At 39.1% G+C, this 18,549-nt stretch overlaps 1 protein-coding gene across 1 annotated transcript in view; it reads right to left on the minus strand.

The window, feature by feature from the left end:
• Positions 1-16,294, minus strand: part of LOC133649892 (CREB3 regulatory factor-like) — a 36,654-nt gene extending 20,360 nt beyond the window's left edge. The window contains exon 1 of the mRNA XM_062046580.1: positions 16,102-16,294. The gene's annotated coding sequence lies outside the window, so the exon portion shown is untranslated. The remainder of the gene's footprint in view (positions 1-16,101) is intronic.
• Positions 16,295-18,549: the final 2,255 nt, after the last annotated feature.

The raw sequence follows: 18,549 nt of genomic DNA on the forward strand, positions 1-18,549 counted from the left end.
CAATTTGTTCCTCAGTTGGAACATTAAGTATCTTGTCTTTGCAGTCTATTCAATTGAATATAAGTTGAAAAGGATTTGCAAATCATTGTATTCTGTCTTTATTTACACAACGTGCCAACTTCACTGGTTTTGGGTTTTGTACATATACTGTATGTAAACATACACATATAGACTTATACTGTACATATATATACATACACACATATACTGTATGTGTATATCCACATACACATACATATACTGTATATACATCGACATGCATATGTCTATGTATACATGTACCAGTGTTTCCCATAAACTGCCAAGATACCTGTGGCGGTGGGGGGCGTGACTATGGGCGTGGTCACATGACATCATCGAGTAATTTGCATAATTTACTACAATGACATGATTTTCTCTAAAAAGGCTCAAAAAATGTATACTAACTAATTAATAATAACAGTTTTGTTTTAAAAGTCCATCCATCCATCCATTTTACAATATAATTACAACACTTTATGTACATATTTATATACAGATTTGAACAATAAGTTATTCACTGAAATATATTGATTAATTGTGGTTCTTACAAAAAATATATCTTATAAAATATAAAAGCTAAAATGTCTCTTAAAGCTCTGCCCCTTTAATTAGTGCATACTAAATAATTTAACTTTAGCCTACTACTACAACCATATTATTTACCAGCAACATAAAGTGAAACAGAGGCAGAGGTGTCCTGCCACAGTCAGTAACAAATAAACAGAAAACACTCGTGGTCAAATACAAATAAGGCAACAAGAGAAGTATCCTACACTTCTCTTTTGTAAAGTAAATGTGAACAGCCTATATGGGCATCTACATCAACTATATGATTTACCTGAGAAGCTGGACAGGACAAAAAAAATTTTTTTTTATTTTTTTTCATTTGTGGCGGACGTAATTCTTTCGTGGCGGGCCGCCACAAATAAATGAATGTGTGGGAAACACTGTGTACATACAAAATGGTATGTCTAAGTACATATACATATATAAATACATATAAAGCAGGATACGGCCTCTTTAAAGGGTCATTTCCACCGTCTTCCCAAGGTTCAACTGTGCTTTGAAACACTTCCAGTATTTATTAGACGGAGGCAAATGATGCCCATGGGGATACATTGTTGCTAGCTGTGTCCACGCTTAAAGGTTAAAACAAGTGTGCTTCAATGTGGCTCATTTTGGTCAAGCCTTCAGGACTAGATGTGTGTTTATAATCATAAAAAAGGTAGGTCAAGTAAATAATAGCGTAACAACACATGCAGTCTGTGTGTGTGTGTGTGTGTGTGTGTGTGTGTGTGTGTGTGTGTGTGTGTGTGTGTGTGTGTGTGTGTGTGTGTGTGTGTGTGTGTGATTCCAAAGCAAACTATCATGCAAGCAGCTCACACAACAACAACAGACCCGCCTCCAACCGCTGGATGGCGTCCAAGTAGGGCAATCAGCCGAGCCATGTTTGGAATGTTCTGCCGACTGATCCTGTTCCCTACGCGGATAACGAGCGGGAGATGGCGACTTTCTTCAGTCGCGCTCAGCCATTCATCGACGGAAACGCAAAATATGTGAAATATGAAAGTGTGCAGACGTGAGCTCACTGCTAGTCTCGTGAGAGGAAGCAGACATGTCATGATTAATGAGGTAATTGACGGCAGGGTGCACGACTCAGGCATTGTTATCTTCAGCTGGCATCAATACTGATAAATATACGACAATATTTGCACAACACACCACTTTTCATTTGGCTCCTTTTTTTTTTCTTTTTTTCTGCACACTCAATGTGACTCAGCAGAAAGCAGAAATTGACCTAAAAGTGACCCAAAACCACAAACACACTGACTAGTGGTGTCCCAATACAACTGTTTCCCTTCCATTACAATACCGATACTGGAGACGCCAGTATTGGCCGATATCGATCCGATTACAAAATTATTATACATACTTATATTGTTTTGGAAAAAGATGTCCGATAATGGCTTTTTTGCCGATATTCCGATATTGTCCAACTCTTAATTACCGATTCCGATACCAACCGATACGATATATACAGTCGTGGAATTAACACATTATTAGGGGTGTAACGGTACACAAAAATTTCGGTTCGGTACGTACCTCGGTTTAGAGGTCGCGGTTCGGTTCATTTTCGGTACAGTAAGAAAACAACAAAACATACATTTTTTGGTTATTTATTTACCAAATTTGTAAATAATGGCTTTATCCTTTTAACATTGGGAACACTATAATAATTCTGCCCACGTTAATCAACATTAAACTGCCTCAAGTTGTTGCTCAGATTAAATAAAATGACAAAACTTTTCTTCTACATATAAAAAGTGCAACATTTAAACTGTTTCAAGTCAACTTATCATGCTTAATTTATTACAGCATTTGGGAAGCCTGTAGTTGATTTTTATTATGTAAATGTTGTATTTTTATCAACATGTGATAGCAGGGACCCTGCCATTCAAAACTAGGCTGCTGCATTACTAATGACTCATGTAACTATAGCTGAAAAAAATGGTACAATAGCAATAGGAGAGACTATTCATCCCTGAACACCATGGAGTTCATGTAGGCTTAATGATGCAATTACATTATTATATCAACTATCAGAGACAGAAACTCTTCATTTAACATAATGTCCTTTTTTGCTGCTTCAACACAGCTCAATCAACACAGAAAAAGGTCAAGTGAAATAACAGACAGACAGCGCTTTGCTGTCCGTAACACACACACACACACACACACACACGGCAAAATGAGCTAACGTCACACTAAAAGCGAATTAGCCTTCACCTCAATATTGTAGCGTCTCGGAAGAGTCAGTGCTGCAAGGGGTTCTGGGTATTTGTTCTGTTGTGTTTATGTTGTGTTACGGTGCGGATGTTCTCCCGAAATGTGTTTGTCGTTCTTGTTTGGTGTGGGTTCACAGTGTGGCGCATATTTGTAACAGTGGTAAAGTTGTTTACACGGTCGCCCTCAGTGTGACCTGTATGGCTGTTGACCAAGTATGCGTTGCATTCACTTGTGTGTGTAGATATTACGTGATTGGACCGGCACGCAAAGGCAGTGCCTTTAAGGTTTATTGGCGCTCTGTACGTCTCCCTAGCACCCTTTTAAAAAGTAATAAATTTTACTTTTTGAAACTGATACCGATAATTTCCGATATTACATTTTAAAGCATTTATCGGCCGATAATATCGGCAGTCCGATATTATCGGACATCTCTAGCTTCGGAGTGTGGGATGTTAGAAACAGAAAACAATAGTAGCTATAAAAAACACTAACTTATTCATTGTTAACCGCCTGGAATGAAAGGGACAAGCGATAGAAAATGGATGGAGTGGACTAATGCGGTCTTTAAGTTGAAGTGGAGTGGTAATTGTTTGTTGGCGGCACCTGGTGGTCACAATAATTCATTAAGTTAAGCCAATTAATTATTTTCCTGAAGATGTCAGACTCTCCCCAACTCTCACTACTTTTAAAACTAGACTGAAGACTTTTATGTTCACCTTAGCTTTCAGCTAAATCTTTTAATCTTTTAACTTTTAACGTCTGCACTGTTTTTATTTTTATTGTCTGCATTTTAATTTTGCTTTTATTTTCTTTCATTTCACTTTGTTGTCTGTGAAGCACTTTGAGTCTGCCTTGTGTATGAAAAGCGCTATACAAATAAAGTTGCCTTGCCTTGCCTTGCCTTGCCTACACCCCGTCCCCTAGAAAGAAGAAAAAATGTTCGCCCTAACCCACACGATTTGATTCGATTCTTGGGGATAGCGATTCGATTCAGAATCGATTCTTGACTTTTTTAACGAGAAAATACAATTCCGGTAGGAGTTGTGTGTGACTGCCCACTGCTGGAGCTGAACTGAAATGCAGAAGAAATGTAGACTATTGTAATAATTAGAGGTGTCCGATAATATCGGACTGCCGATAATATCGGCCGATAAATGCTTTAAAATGTAATATCGTAAATTATCGGTATCGGTTTCAAAAAGTACAATTTATGACTTTTTAAGACGCCGCTGTGTACACGGACGTATTAGAAACGCAAAATATGTGAAATATAAAAGCGTGCAGACGTGAGCTCACTGCTAGTCTCGTGAGAGGAAGCAGACATGTCATGATTAATGAGGTAATTGACGGCAGGGTGCACGACTCAGGCATTGTTATCTTCAGCTGGCATCAATACTGATAAATATACGACAATATTTGCACAACACACCACTTTTCATTTGGCTCCTTTTTTTTTCTTTTTTTTTCTGCACACTCGACGTGACTCAGCAGAAAGCAGAAATTGACCTAAAAGTGACCCAAAACCACAAACACACTGACTAGTGGTGTCCCAATACAACTGTTTCCCTTCCATTACAATACCGATACTGGAGACGCCAGTATTGGCCGATATCGATCCGATTACAAAATTATTATACATACTTATATTGTTTTGGAAAAAGATGTCCGATAATGGCTTTTTTGCCGATATTCCGATATTGTCCAACTCTTAATTACCGATTCCGATATCAACCGATACCGATATATACAGTCGTGGAATTAACACATTATTAGGGGTGTAACGGTACACAAAAATTTCGGTTCGGTACGTACCTCGGTTTAGAGGTCGCGGTTCGGTTCATTTTCGGTACAGTAAGAAAACAACAAAACATACATTTTTTGGTTATTTATTTACCAAATTTGTAAACAATGGCTTTATCCTTTTAACATTAGGAACACTATAATAATTCTGCCCACGTTAATCAACATTAAACTGCCTCAAGTTGTTGCTCAGATTAAATAAAATGACAAAACTTTTCTTCTACATATAAAAAGTGCAACATTTAAACAGTTTCAAGTCAACTTATCATGCTTAATTTATTACAGCATTTGGGAAGCCTGTAGTTGATTTTTATTATGTAAATGTTGTATTTTTATCAACATGTGATAGCAGGGACCCTGCCATTCAAAACTAGGCTGCTGCATTACTAATGATTCATGTAACTATAGCTGAAAAAAATGGTACAATAGCAATAGGAGAGACTATTCATCCCTGAACACCATGGAGTTCATGTAGGCTTAATGATGCAATTACATTATTATATCAACTATCAGAGACAGAAACTCTTCATTTAACATAATGTCCTTTTTTGCTGCTTCAACACAGCTCAATCAACACAGAAAAAGGTAAAGTGAAATAACAGACAGACAGGGCTTTGCTGTCCGTAACACACACACACACACACACACACACACACACACACACACACACACACACACACACACACACACACACACACGGAAAAATGAGCTAACGTCACACTAAAAGCGAATTAGCCTTCACCTCAATATTGTAGCGTCTCGGAAGAGTTAGTGCTGCAAGGGGTTCTGGGCATTTGTTCTGTTGTGTTTATGTTGTGTTACGGTGCGGATGTTCTTCCGAAATGTGTTTGTCGTTCTTGTTTGGTGTGGGTTCACAGTGTGGCGCATATTTGTAACAGTGGTAAAGTTGTTTATACGGGCGCCCTCAGTGTGACCTGTATGGCTGTTGACCAAGTATGCATTGCATTCACTTGTGTGTGTAGATATTACGTGATTGGACCGGCACGCAAAGGCAGTGCCTTTAAGGTTTATTGGCGTTCTGTACGTCTCCCTAGCACCCTTTTAAAAAGTCATACATTTTACTTTTTGAAACCGATACCGATAATTTCCGATATTACATTTTAAAGCATTTATCGGCCGATAATATCGGCAGTCCGATATTATCGGACATCTCTAGCTTCGGAGTGTGGGATGTTAGAAACAGAAAACAATAGTAGCTATATAAAACACTAACTTATTCATTATTAACCGCCTGGAATGAAAGGGACAAGCGATAGAAAATGGATGGAGTGGACTAATGTGGTCTTTAAGTTGAAGTGGAGTGGTAATTGTTTGTTGGCGGCACCTGGTGGTCACAATAATTCATTAAGTTAAGCCAATTAATTATTTTCTGCTACACCCCGCCCCCTAGAAAGAAGAAAAAATGTTCGCCCTAACCCACACGATTTGATTCGATTCTTGGGGATAACGATTCGATTCAGAATCGATTCTTGACTGTTTCAACGAGAAAATACAATTCCGGCAGGAATTGTGTGTGACTGCCCACTGCTGGAGCTGAACTGAAATGCAGAAGAAATGTAGAGTATTGTAATAATTAGAGATGTCCGATAATATCGGACTGACGATAATATCGGCCGATAAATGCTTTAAAATGTATTATCGGAAATTATCTGTATCGGTTTCAAAAAGTAAATTGCATGACTTTTTAAGACGCCGCTGTGCACACGGCCGTAGGGAGAAGTACAGAGCGCCAATAAACCTTAAAGGCACTGCCTTTGCGTGCCGGCCCAATCACATGATATCTACGGCTTTTCACACACACAAGTGAATGCAAGGCATACTTGGTCAACAGCCATACAGGTCACACTGAAGGTGACCGTATAAACAACTTTAACACTGTTACAAATATGCGCCACACTGTGAACCCACACCAAACAAGAACGACAAACACATTTCGGGAGAACATCCGCACCGTAACACAACATAAACACAACAGAACAAATACCCAGAACCCCTTGCAGCACTAACTCTTCCTGGACGCTACAATATACACCCTCGCTACCCCCTACTCCCCCCCCCCCCCCACCTCAACCTCCTCATGCTCTCTCAGTTAGAGCATGTCCCAAATTCCAAACTGCTGTTTTGAGGCATGTTCCAAAAAATAATGCACTTTGTGACTTCAATAATAAATATGGCAGTGCCATGTTGGCACTTTTTTCCATAACTTGTGTTGATTTATTTTGGAAAACCTTGTTACATTGTTTAATGCATCCAGCGGGGCATCACAACAAAATTAGGCATAATAATTTTTTAAAATTTCACTATGGTACATATCGGTATCGGTTGATATCGGAATCGCTAATTAAGAGTTGGACAATATCGGAATATCGCCAAAAAAGCCATAATCGGACATCTCTAGTAATAACATGCTTGAATGTACAGTAGGAATTGTTTGAATGTGGAAGAATGCTCGTTTAAATGCGAGTGGAACGTGTAAGGAAAGGTGGAAACGGTTTAAATGTGAACTGGTTTGAATGTAGAACTACTGTGATTGTAGGAAACATGTGAATGTTGAAGATAGGAAACTGTACGGCAACGTACTATAAATTTAGAAATGAAAAATGTATAGGTGAACGGTGCGGACACGTTTGTTGCTGGATACTTTGTAATATACTTCCTCCTTGTAGACTTTGTATGTGTAAATGTGCAACTATAATTATTTGATACTTGTTTATATTGTGCTGTTTTAGACATATGTCTAGCTTGTGTGCTATTGTGTGCTTAGCTGTCGTGTAGCTGCTAGCTACACGAATGCCGAAGAATGCTCGTTTAAATGCGAGTGGAACGTGTAAGGAAAGGTGAAAACGGTTTAAATGTGAACTGGTTTGAAGTTACAACTACTGGGATTGTTGGAAACGTGAATGTTGAAGATAGCAAACTGTACTGCGACATACTATAAATTTAGAAATGAAAAATGTATAGGTGAATGGTGCGGACACGTTTGTTGCGGGATACTTTGTAATATACTTCCTCCTTGTATACTTTGTCTGTGTAAATGTGCAACTATAATTATTTGATACTTGTTTATATTGCGCTGTTTTAGACATATGTCTAGCTTGTATGATATTGTGTGCTTAGCTGTCGTGTAGCTGCTAGCTACACGAATGCAGAAGAATGCTCGTTTAAATGCGAGTGGAACGTGTAAGGAAAGGTGGAAACGGTTTAAATGTGAACTGGTTTGAATGTGGAAATACTGTGATTGTGGGAACAATTTGAATTTTGAAGATAGGAAACTGTACTGCGACGTACTATAAATTTAGAAATGAAAAATGTATAGGTGAATGGTGCGGACACGTTTGTTGCTGGATACTTTGTAATATGCTTCCTCCTTGTAAACTTTGTATGTGTAAATGTGCAACTATAATTATTTGATACTTGGTTATATTGTGCTGTTTTAGACATATGTCTAGCTTGTATGCTATTGTGTGCTTAGCTGTCGTGTAGCTCCTAGCTACACGAATGCCGAAGAATGCTCGTTTAAATGCGAGTGGAACGTGTAAGGAAAGGTGGAAACGGTTTAAATGTGAACTGGTTTGAATGTAGAACTACTGTGATTGTAGGAAACATGTGAATGTTGAAGATAGCAAACTGTACTGCGACGTACTATAAATTTAGAAATGAAAAATGTATAGGTGAATGGTGCGGACACGTTTGTTGCGGGATACTTTGTAATATACTTCCTCCTTGTAGACTTTGTATGTGTAAATAATACGCAACTCTAATTATTTGATATGTGTTTATATTGTGCTGTTTTAGACATATGTCTAGCTTGTACGCTATTGTGTGCTTAGCTGTCGTGTAGCTGCTAGCTACACGAATGCCGAAGAATGCTCGTTTAAATGCGAGTGGAACGTGTAAGGAAAGGTGGAAACGGTTTAAATGTGAACTGGTTTGAATGTAGAACTACTGGGATTGTTGGAAACGTGAATGTTGAAGATAGGAAACTGTACTGCAACGTACTATACATTTAGAAATGAAAAATGTATAGGTGAATGGTGCGGACACGTTTGTTGCTGGATACTATGTAAAATGCTTCCTCCTTGTAAACTTTGTATGTGTAAATGTGCAACTATAATTATTTGATACGTGTTTATATTGTGCTGTTTTATACATATGTCTAGCTTGTATGCTATTGTGTGCTTAGCTGTCGTGTAGCTGCTAGCTACACGAATGCCGAAGAATGCTCGTTTAAATGCGTAAGGAAAGGTGGAAACGGTTTAAATGTGAACTGGTTTGAATGTAGAACTACTGTGATTGTAGGAAACATGTGAATGTTGAAGATAGGAAACTGTACTGCGACGTACTATAAATTTAGAAATGAAAAATGTATAGGTGAATGGTGCGGACACGTTTGTTGCTGGATACTTTGTAATATACTTCCTCCTTGTAGACTTTGTATGTGTAAATAATATGCAACTATAATTATTTGATTCTTTATTATATTGTGCTGTTTTAGACATATGTCTAGCTTGTATGCCATTGTGTGCTTAGCTGTCGTGTAGCTGCTAGCTCCTAGCAGTCTACAGTCTAGCATGTTTACCTTTTGCAAACGACTCGACTAAAATAGCAGAAAAGACTGACCTTGTGTGCTTATTGGAGGACATTTAGATGTGAACTGTCAGTCCAGCTTTTGAACACGTAAACAAAGCTGCAGGACCGCGTGTATCGCACATGATATCACACATTTTTAAAACAAAAACCAGTGTGCGAAAGAAAAACGCTGCATGCTACAAGGAGTCAAGACTACAAGGTGAGGCTGACATGAGCGTCCGTCTTTAAAGACATGAGAGAGGCAGAATGAAAATGTACATTTTATTTATGTCTTTGTTCAACGCTGCCTTTAAAGAGGGACGTCCATCCAGTCTGACGTCAATTGGCAGATTGATGTTGTGGTTGTGGAAGATTTTTGTGCGTGTGTGTGTGTGCATTTTACATGTGTTTGTTTTTTTCTCCCTGTGATTGCAGAACTTTTAATTTTGGAGCGTTTGTTTTACGGCGTTTTTGGTTCCGGATAACTTCTGTGTTTGGACGTTGCCGCAAGTGTTCCTTGCCGGCCACCGTGGAAAATAAACGTACCGACGAAATGCATAAACATCGGCTGGAAACATCGAGCTCGTTTTGCTTTGTCAAGTGGACAAAATCAGGACAAATGAAAACAAAAGCGTGAAAAAGGTGTGAAAGCACAGCGACGCACACTCGCATCCCCAGACACTGAAACTATGAAACAAAGCCACAGTGTTTAGAATCGCAAGCACCTCTTTTTTCAATATTTACACTGGAACTACAAACTGCACAAATGACATTTAGAGCTAAAAAGCCTGCACTGCCTGAAAGGAAAAATGGGAATGTACAGTACGCATAACACGAAGAAGCTTCAACATGTGGGGTTAGACTATGGAACAGCTTGAAAGCGGAGTTAAAGAATGTCCAATGGGCTTTTAACAATTATTATTCTTATTATTTGGGTGCTTATTTACTCGTTATTATTGGTTGGTGATACCGTCACCAGTGTTACCCAAAACCAGTGAAGTTGGCACGTTGGGTAAATGGTAAATAAAACAGAATACAATGATTTGCAAATATATATATACATGTATATATACACATGTATATATACATGTATATATATATATATATATATATATATATATATATATACATGTATATATATACATGTATATATATACATGTATATATATACATGTATACCCTTTCAACTTATATTCAATTGAATAGACTGCAAAGACAAGATACTTAACGTTCCAACTGGAAAACTTTGTTATTTTTTTGCAAATATTAGCTCATTTGGAATTTGATGCCTGCGACATGTTTCAAAAAAGCTGGCACAAGTGGCAAAAAAGACTGAGTACGTTGGGGAATGCTCATCAAACACTTATTTGGAACATTCCCACAGGTGAACAGGCTAATTGGGAACAGGTGGGCGCCATGATTGGGTATAAAAGCGGCTTCCATGAAGTGCTCAGTCATTCACAAACAAGGATGGGGCGAGGGCCACCGCTTTGTGAACAAATGCGTGAGCAAATTGTCGAACAGTTTAAGAACATTTCTCAACCAGCTATTGCAAGGAATTTAGGGATTTCACCATCTACGCTCCGTAATATCATCAAAAGGTTCAGAGAATCGGGAGAATTCACTGCTCATAAGTGATGATATTATGGACCTTTTATCCCTCGGGCGGTACTGCATCAAAAGCGACATCAGTGTGTAAAGGATATCACCAGATGGGCTCGGGAACACTTCAGAAAACCACTGTCAGTAACTACAGTTTGTCGCTACATCTGTAAGTGCAAGTTAAAACTCTACTATGCAAAGTGAAAGCCATTTATCAACAACACCCAGAAACGCTGCCGGCTTCGCTGGGCCCGAGCTCATCTAAGATGGACAGATGCAAAGTGGAAAAGTGTTCTGTGGTCTGACGAGTCCAAATTTCAAATAGTTTTTGGAAACTGTGGACGCCATGTCTTCCGGACTAAAGAGGAAAAGAACCATCCAGATTGTTCTAGGCGCAAAGTGTAAAAGCCAGCATGTGTGATGGTATGGGGGTGTATTAGTGCCCAAGACATGGGTAACTTACACATCTGTGAAGGCACCATTAATGCTGAAAGGTACATACAGCTTTTGGAGCAACATATGTTGCCATCCAAGCAACGTTATCACGGACGCCCCTGCTCATTTCAGCAAGACAATGCCAAGCCACGTGTTACAACAGCGTGGCTTCGTAGTAAAAGAGTGTTCTAGGCTGGCCTGCCTGTAGTCCAGACCTGTCTCTCATTGAAAATGTGTGGTGTATTATGAAGCCTAAAATACCACAACGGAGACCCCCGGACTGTTGAACAACTTAAGCTGTACACTACCGTTCAAAAGTTTGGGGTCACCCAAACAATTTTGTGGAATAGCCTTCATTTCTAAGAACAAGAATAGACTGTCGAGTTTCAGATGAAAGTCCTCTTTTTCTGGCCATTTCGAGCGTTTAATTGACCCCACAAATGTGATGCTCCAGAAACTCAATCTGCTCAAAGGAAGGTCAGTTTTGTAGCTTCTGTAACGAGCTAAAGTGTTTTCAGATGTGTGAACATGATTGCACAAGGGTTTTCTAATCATCAATTAGCCTTCTGAGCCAATGAGCAAACACATTGTACCATTAGAACACTGGAGTGATAGTTGCTGGAAATGGGCCTCTATACACCTATGTAGATATTGCACCAAAAAGCAGACATTTGCAGCTAGAATAGTCATTTACCACATTAGCAATGTATAGAGGGTATTTCTTTAAAGTTAAGACTAGTTTAAAGTTATCTTCATTGAAAAGTACAGTGCTTTTCCTTCAAAAATAAGGACATTTCAATGTGACCCCAAACTTTTGAACGGTAGTGTACATCAAGCAAGAATGGGAAAGAATTCCACCTGAGAAGCTTGAAACATTGCTCTCCTCAGTTCCCAAATGTTTACTGAGTGTTGTTAAAAGGAAAGGCCATGTAACACAGTGGTAAAAATGCCCCTTTGCCAACTTTGTTGCTGCCATTAAAGTCTAAGTTAATGATTATTTGCAACAACAACAAAATTATGTTTCTCAGTTGGAACATTAAATATCTTGTTTTTGCAGTCTATTCAATTCAATATCATTTGTAAAGGATTTGCAAATGAGTGTATTCTGTTTTTATTTACGACTTACACAACGCGCCAACTTCACTGGCTTTGGGTTTTGTAATTAGTATCGAATATGATTATTTCCTTGTTGTTGTTGTAGGCTTAAAGCACAAACTTTTGCATCCTACAACAATCCCTATGTATCATCATTTCCTAAAGAACAGTGATTGCCTTGAGTTAGTGCAGTGGTTCTTAACCTGGGTTCGGTGAGTCGGCCTCAGGGGTTCGGTGGAGGTCAAAACACACCCGACTCATCGTGTAAATACAAACTTCTCCCTATCGGCGTATTATGGATACGGCAACAGCTGAGAGTTTATGCAGAGTTTATGCACTGTGTTGGTTTTGTTGTTTGAACAAGGTGATGTTCATGCACGGTTCATTTTGGGCACCAGAAAAAAAACATGGTAACACTTTAGTATGGGGAACATATTCACCATTAATTAGTTGCTTATTAACATGCAAATTAGTAACATATTGGCTCTTAACTAGTCATTATTAAGTACTTATTAATGCCTTATTCGGCATGGCCTTATTATAACCCTAACCCTCTAACCCATGGGTGTGAAACTCTGGCCCGCCGTGTAATTTCACTTGGCCCTTGAGGCGATATCAAATCAACACTAGAGCTGGCCCGCCTATTATATACAGCCACGGTAACGCCGCATTCACCGTTTTTGTAGCGTCCCGGAAGAGTTAGTGCTGCAAAGGGTTCTGGGTATTTGTTCTGTTGTGTTACGGTGCGGATGTTCTCCCGAAATGTGTTTGTCATTCTTGTTTGGTGTGGATTCACAGTGTGGCGTATATTTCTAACAGTGTTATAATAATAAATGATAAATGGGTTATACTTGTATAGCGCTTTTCTACCTTCAAGGTACTCAAAGCGCTTTGACAGTATTTCCACATTCACACACACATTCACACACTGATGGCGGGAGCTGCCATGCAAGGCGCTAACCAGCAGCCATCAGGAAAAAGGGTGAAGTGTCTTGGCCAAGGACACAACGGACGTGACTAGGATGGTAGAAGGTGGGGATTGAACCCCAGTAACCAGCAACCCTCCGATTGCTGGCACAGCCACTCTACCAACTTCGCCACGCCGCCCCGTGTTAAAGTTGTTTATGCCCCCACCCTCAGTGTAACCTGTATCGCTGTTGATCAAGTATGTGTTGCATTCACGTGTGTGTGCGTACAGAAGCCGCACATATCTTGTGACTGGGCCGGCACGTTGTTAGAATGGATGAGAAGCGGACGTGAAGACAGCTTGTAGAGGACGTTAAAGGCAGTGCCTTTAAGGCACGCCCCCAAGACTGTGGTCCGGGTGGACTACGAGATATAATGGCTGATGAACACCTTCGTTCGATAATGAAGTTTGCCTCAGCTCAAAACCTGAGCCCCGACATTAATGATCTAGCATCCAAGAAAAGATGCCAGTTATCTGGCTTGGGCACATCAGATTAGATCAGTGTGTTGCAAACTGAGCAGTTTAAAGTCCTGAATGGTTGGTTTATTCATTGTTATTTTATTTTCAAATGTATTAGCCTGTGGAAAAAGTTAATGTTGATATTTACCTCAGAAGGCTGCAAATAGAAAAGAGGCATTACATTTTTATTTAAATTGTATTTGATATGCCACTGATATTTTTTTATTATTATTATTATTATTTGAAACTCGATTTTGCATGTCACTATAAAGTTATTTGAGCCTTGCTTGTTCAATATTCAATGCAAAACTTGTTTGGGTCCCCATTAAAAGGTTAATTTGTTCAACCTTGGCCCGTGGCTTTGTTCAGTTTTAAATTTTGGCCCACTCTGTATTTGAGTTTGACACCCCTGCTGTAACCCATGGGTGTCAAACTTGGCCCGCCGTGTAATTTCACTTGGCCCTTGAGGCGATATCAAATTAACACTAGAGCTGGCCCGCCTATTATATACAGCCGCGGTGCCGCCGCATTCACCGCTCCAAGGTGTGTGAGTTGGGGGGGGGGGGGGGGGGGGGGGGGGGGGGGCGTTTGGAGGTAGCGGGGGTGTATTTTGTAGCGTCCCGGAAGAGTTAGTGCTGCAAAGGGTTCTGGGTATTTGTTCTGTTGTGTTTATGTTGTGTTACTGTGCGGATGTTCTCCCGAAATGTGTTTGTCATTCTTGTTTGGTGTGGATTCACAGTGTGGCGTATATTTCTAACAGTGTTAAAGTTGTTTATGCCAACACCCTCAGTGTAACCTGTACAGGGCTGAAGGCTGCAAATAGAAAAGAGGCACTACATTTTTATTTAAATTGTATTTGATATGCCACTGATATTTTTTAATTATTATTATTATTATTTGAAACTCGATTTTGCATGTCACTATAAAGTTATATAAGCCTTGCTTGTTCAATATTCAATGCAAAACGTGTTTGGGTCCCTATTAAAAGGTTAATTTGTTCAACCTTGGCCCGCGGCTTTGTTCAGTTTTACATTTTGGCCCACTCTGTATTTGAGTTTGACACCCCTGCTCTAACCCTACCCTCAAAACCTAACCAAATAACTCTAAATTAAGTCTTTATTACTTAGAATATGTTCCCCATACTAAAGTGTTACCAAAAACATATAACTTTGTCTTGAATTTGAAAAAAAAAACATTTTATTTTGCACTAAAGAAGGGTTGGGTGAATGCGCATATGAAACTGCTGGGGTTCAGTACCTCAAACAAGGTTAAGAACCACTGAGTTAGTGTCATATTAAAAAAGGGAAATATAGTGGGTCAGACAAGCAAAACAGAGCCTCAACCTAACTTAACGGCGCCAACACCCACGTAATCCTGCTTCCCCATTGGCTGACAGGCGCTGCGGGGCCCGCCTCCAAGCCTGTTCGATTGGCCGCCGCTGCCGTCAAGGCTACTCGCTGCTACAAAATAAAGAGCCCGTGTTCAAGCTCGGTTGAGGTTGAAGATAAACAAGTTGGAGGCCTCCACGGCGGTGGCCTAAATACAAACATTGAAAAGCGTTTTAGCGACTCAAAAACAACGTCCACGATCCACCAAACATCCACTTAACGTGCGCCCGCAGCCACCTCCGCGCTAGCTGTTAGATGTTTGCACCAACGATGACACACTTTCAACTAGCTCATGGCTAGCCTCGCTAGCTAGTCGTTTGACGTAAAACGAAAGTAAAACTTTAAAACATGTCTTTCATGATGTTTTTGTGCTTCTTTTATTTATTTAACAACAACAACGAGGGGGGAAATACCCGAAGGAATGTTCTAGCAGTGTGTGTGTTGGGGGGGGCGTGTACCTGCTGGGAGAGGAAGAAAAAAAAAAGTCAACGTTTTTACTTCACTTTTAAACGACAGCAACCCACTTTCACGCACACGTGGTGACTACACGGGTGTTTATGTGCCGTGGGAACGCTCATTGTGGATAGTTTAAAGTGGCCAAGTCGCTTCTTACATAAGCGCTATTTTGAACGCGGGAATTAAAGACGGCGCGAAAGTGCTAATGGCAGCAATGATGATTAAGCACTATTTAAAAAAAAAAAGAACAAAAATGTGCTTATTTGGAGCGCGTAAGTAAAGATAACACGCCACAAAAAAAACAACAACAACGGACACGCAACACGCTGTTGTGTTGTTGTCTCCACGGTGGAGGTTTTTTAATGCGGAAATAGAGGAGCTCGGCTCGGCTCGGAATGGCCTCCGTCAAGCCTCTTCCTCGTCCGAGCCGCGCTACCTCGCCAGCTAACCCACTTTCATTAACACGCCGTGGACCAAAGTTGTCCCAGAGCGAGCACTCACCTCCAGGCGGGCGCCGTCGGCGTCTCTCAGCGTGCAAGAAAAGCTCTTTTAAAAAAAGAAACAAAAAAAAAAGTCTTGTTTTTTTTTGGTACCGCAGCTTCCAGGGTTTTAGTCCTCACGCTGTCACTGCTCGCAGGGCTTTGTTTTGTTTTTCCTTCTTCCTTCCACACTTCCTGGAAAGCGCGTGACTGCCCCCACCACGTGGTACGCGGCTCGGCCAATGGGAGCGAGGCAGCCTCGGCGACCACTGTAACATTGCAACAGCGAACATCACCGCATGATACAACACGGAGGGGGTGTGTGCGTGTGCGTGGAGGGAAATCACTGCCCTAATTCCACAAACACACAAAAATGTTACAAAAAAATTAAAAATGTCAATTAAAAAAAAAAAACGGATCGCAAGTATAATTTTTTTTTCTGCAATTAAATTTAAAAAAATCCACAAGCATGACAATAATTGTATGCAATTAAAAAAAGATTCACAAGGAAGAAAATCAATTTTTAAAAAAACAACGTACAAGTATAATAACAATTTTCTTCCGTCAAGAAAATGATTCGCAAGCATACATTTTTTTTCCTGAAAGTAAAAAAAACATTTGCAAGTATGCAAAGAATTTTCTTCAATTAAGAAAACGATTCGCAAGTAAAAAGAAACAACTATTTTATTAAATTAAGAGAACAATTCGCAAGTGAAAAAATAAAAATAATAATTGTGTTCAATTAAAATTGATGCGCAAGTAAAAAAATAAATAAACATTTCTTCAATTAAGAAAACGATTTGCAAGTAAAAAAAAACACCAAAAAATACATTTTTTCTCAATTAAAAACGATTCGCAAGTAAAAAGAAACAACTATTTTATAAAATTAAGAAAACAATTCGCAGTAAAATTCTGAAAGTAAGTAAAGTGGTTATTTACAGCTAGAATTCACCAACTCGAGTATTTCATATATATTTCATATATATATATATATATATATATATATATATATATATATATATATATATATATATATATATATATATGTATATATATATATATATATATATATATATATGAAATACTTGACTTTCAGTGAATTCTAGCTATATATATATATATATATATATATATATATATATATATATATATATATATATATATATATATATATATATATATATATATGAAATACTTGACTTTCAGTGAATTCTAGCTATATATATATATTTTTTTTTTTTTATTTACATAGAAAAAAAATATATACTTGAATTTCAGTGTTCCGGTGGCTATCCATTAGATGGCAGTATTGTCCTGTTTAACTTCTCCTTCATGATGAGTCTATCATTTCGGCCGCCATGTCTGTAATTTCCTCGTTCTTCTGCTTTGTCTCCTTGTTGTGTGCGCAGTTGTGCACTCTATAAAAGCCCTAGATGTTATGACGTCATTGGGCAGGCAAGCTGTTTATATTGTGGGAAAGCGGACGTGAGAACAGGCTGTCCCCACTCAGTCTCAGGTCCGCATTAAGCTGGAGGGGGCGTGGCTGCTCCGGCTGAATACCGGGAGGTTGTCGGGAGAGGCGCTGAATACCGGGATTCTCCCGCTAAAGACGGGAGGGTTGGCAAGTATGTCTTAAGTTACGAGATCAACTTCAGATATATCTGTCCATTTTACGTTTGAACTATTATTTTGTTTGTTTTATGCTCTTTTGTCAAAGAAAACAATGTTTTTTATAAGGCAACTACACAATATATGCAATAATTACCACATAAAACATTTTAAAGTGAAATATTTGAACTAATTGGAGCTTTTGAAAATACTTCATTGTAACATGGATTTTTTTGTCTTTTTTTTTTTTGAGCAATGGCAAAAAAAGAAAAAGAAAAAAAGACAAAAGAAAAAAAAAACAGCCTGCATGGCAGCTTTTGTGTCAACATTGCAACTTTTTCTCGTTATATTTCACCTCATTCCACTTTTTTTAATGTTCTTTTTTATTTTTGCAATAGTATTTCCAGAATGTGTGGCGGGGTGTCCGCACTTTGGACACCCCTGCCCTAAAGGGACATGGGGGGGGAAAAATGTCAATAATTTTTTTATTTTTTTATTTTAGACATGTATCTCGTGCGCACAATAAACTTTTTATAAAGTTATAAAAAAAACATATTTTTTATAATTTTTTGTTTTGTTTGTTTTTTTAGACATGTATCACGAGAAACTTTCCCCCCTGTCCATTTAGGGCAGGGGTGCTCATTACGTCCATCGCGATCTACCGGTCGATCACGGAGGGTGTGTCAGTCGATCGCCAGCCAGGCATTAAAAAAATAGTCCTAAAAACGAGCGATCATAAATCTTCACTATGACGTCACTTCCGTCACTTGATTGACATTCACGGCACCTCGAAGGGTCTTCTGAGATGACGCTGGCTGCTGCCAGCTCATTATTAAGAAAAAATGACCGACAGGAAGGCGAG

The sequence above is a fragment of the Entelurus aequoreus genome, linkage group LG05 (genome assembly GCF_033978785.1).
Source record: "Entelurus aequoreus isolate RoL-2023_Sb linkage group LG05, RoL_Eaeq_v1.1, whole genome shotgun sequence".
In the NCBI taxonomy this organism is placed as follows: domain Eukaryota; kingdom Metazoa; phylum Chordata; class Actinopteri; order Syngnathiformes; family Syngnathidae; genus Entelurus; species Entelurus aequoreus.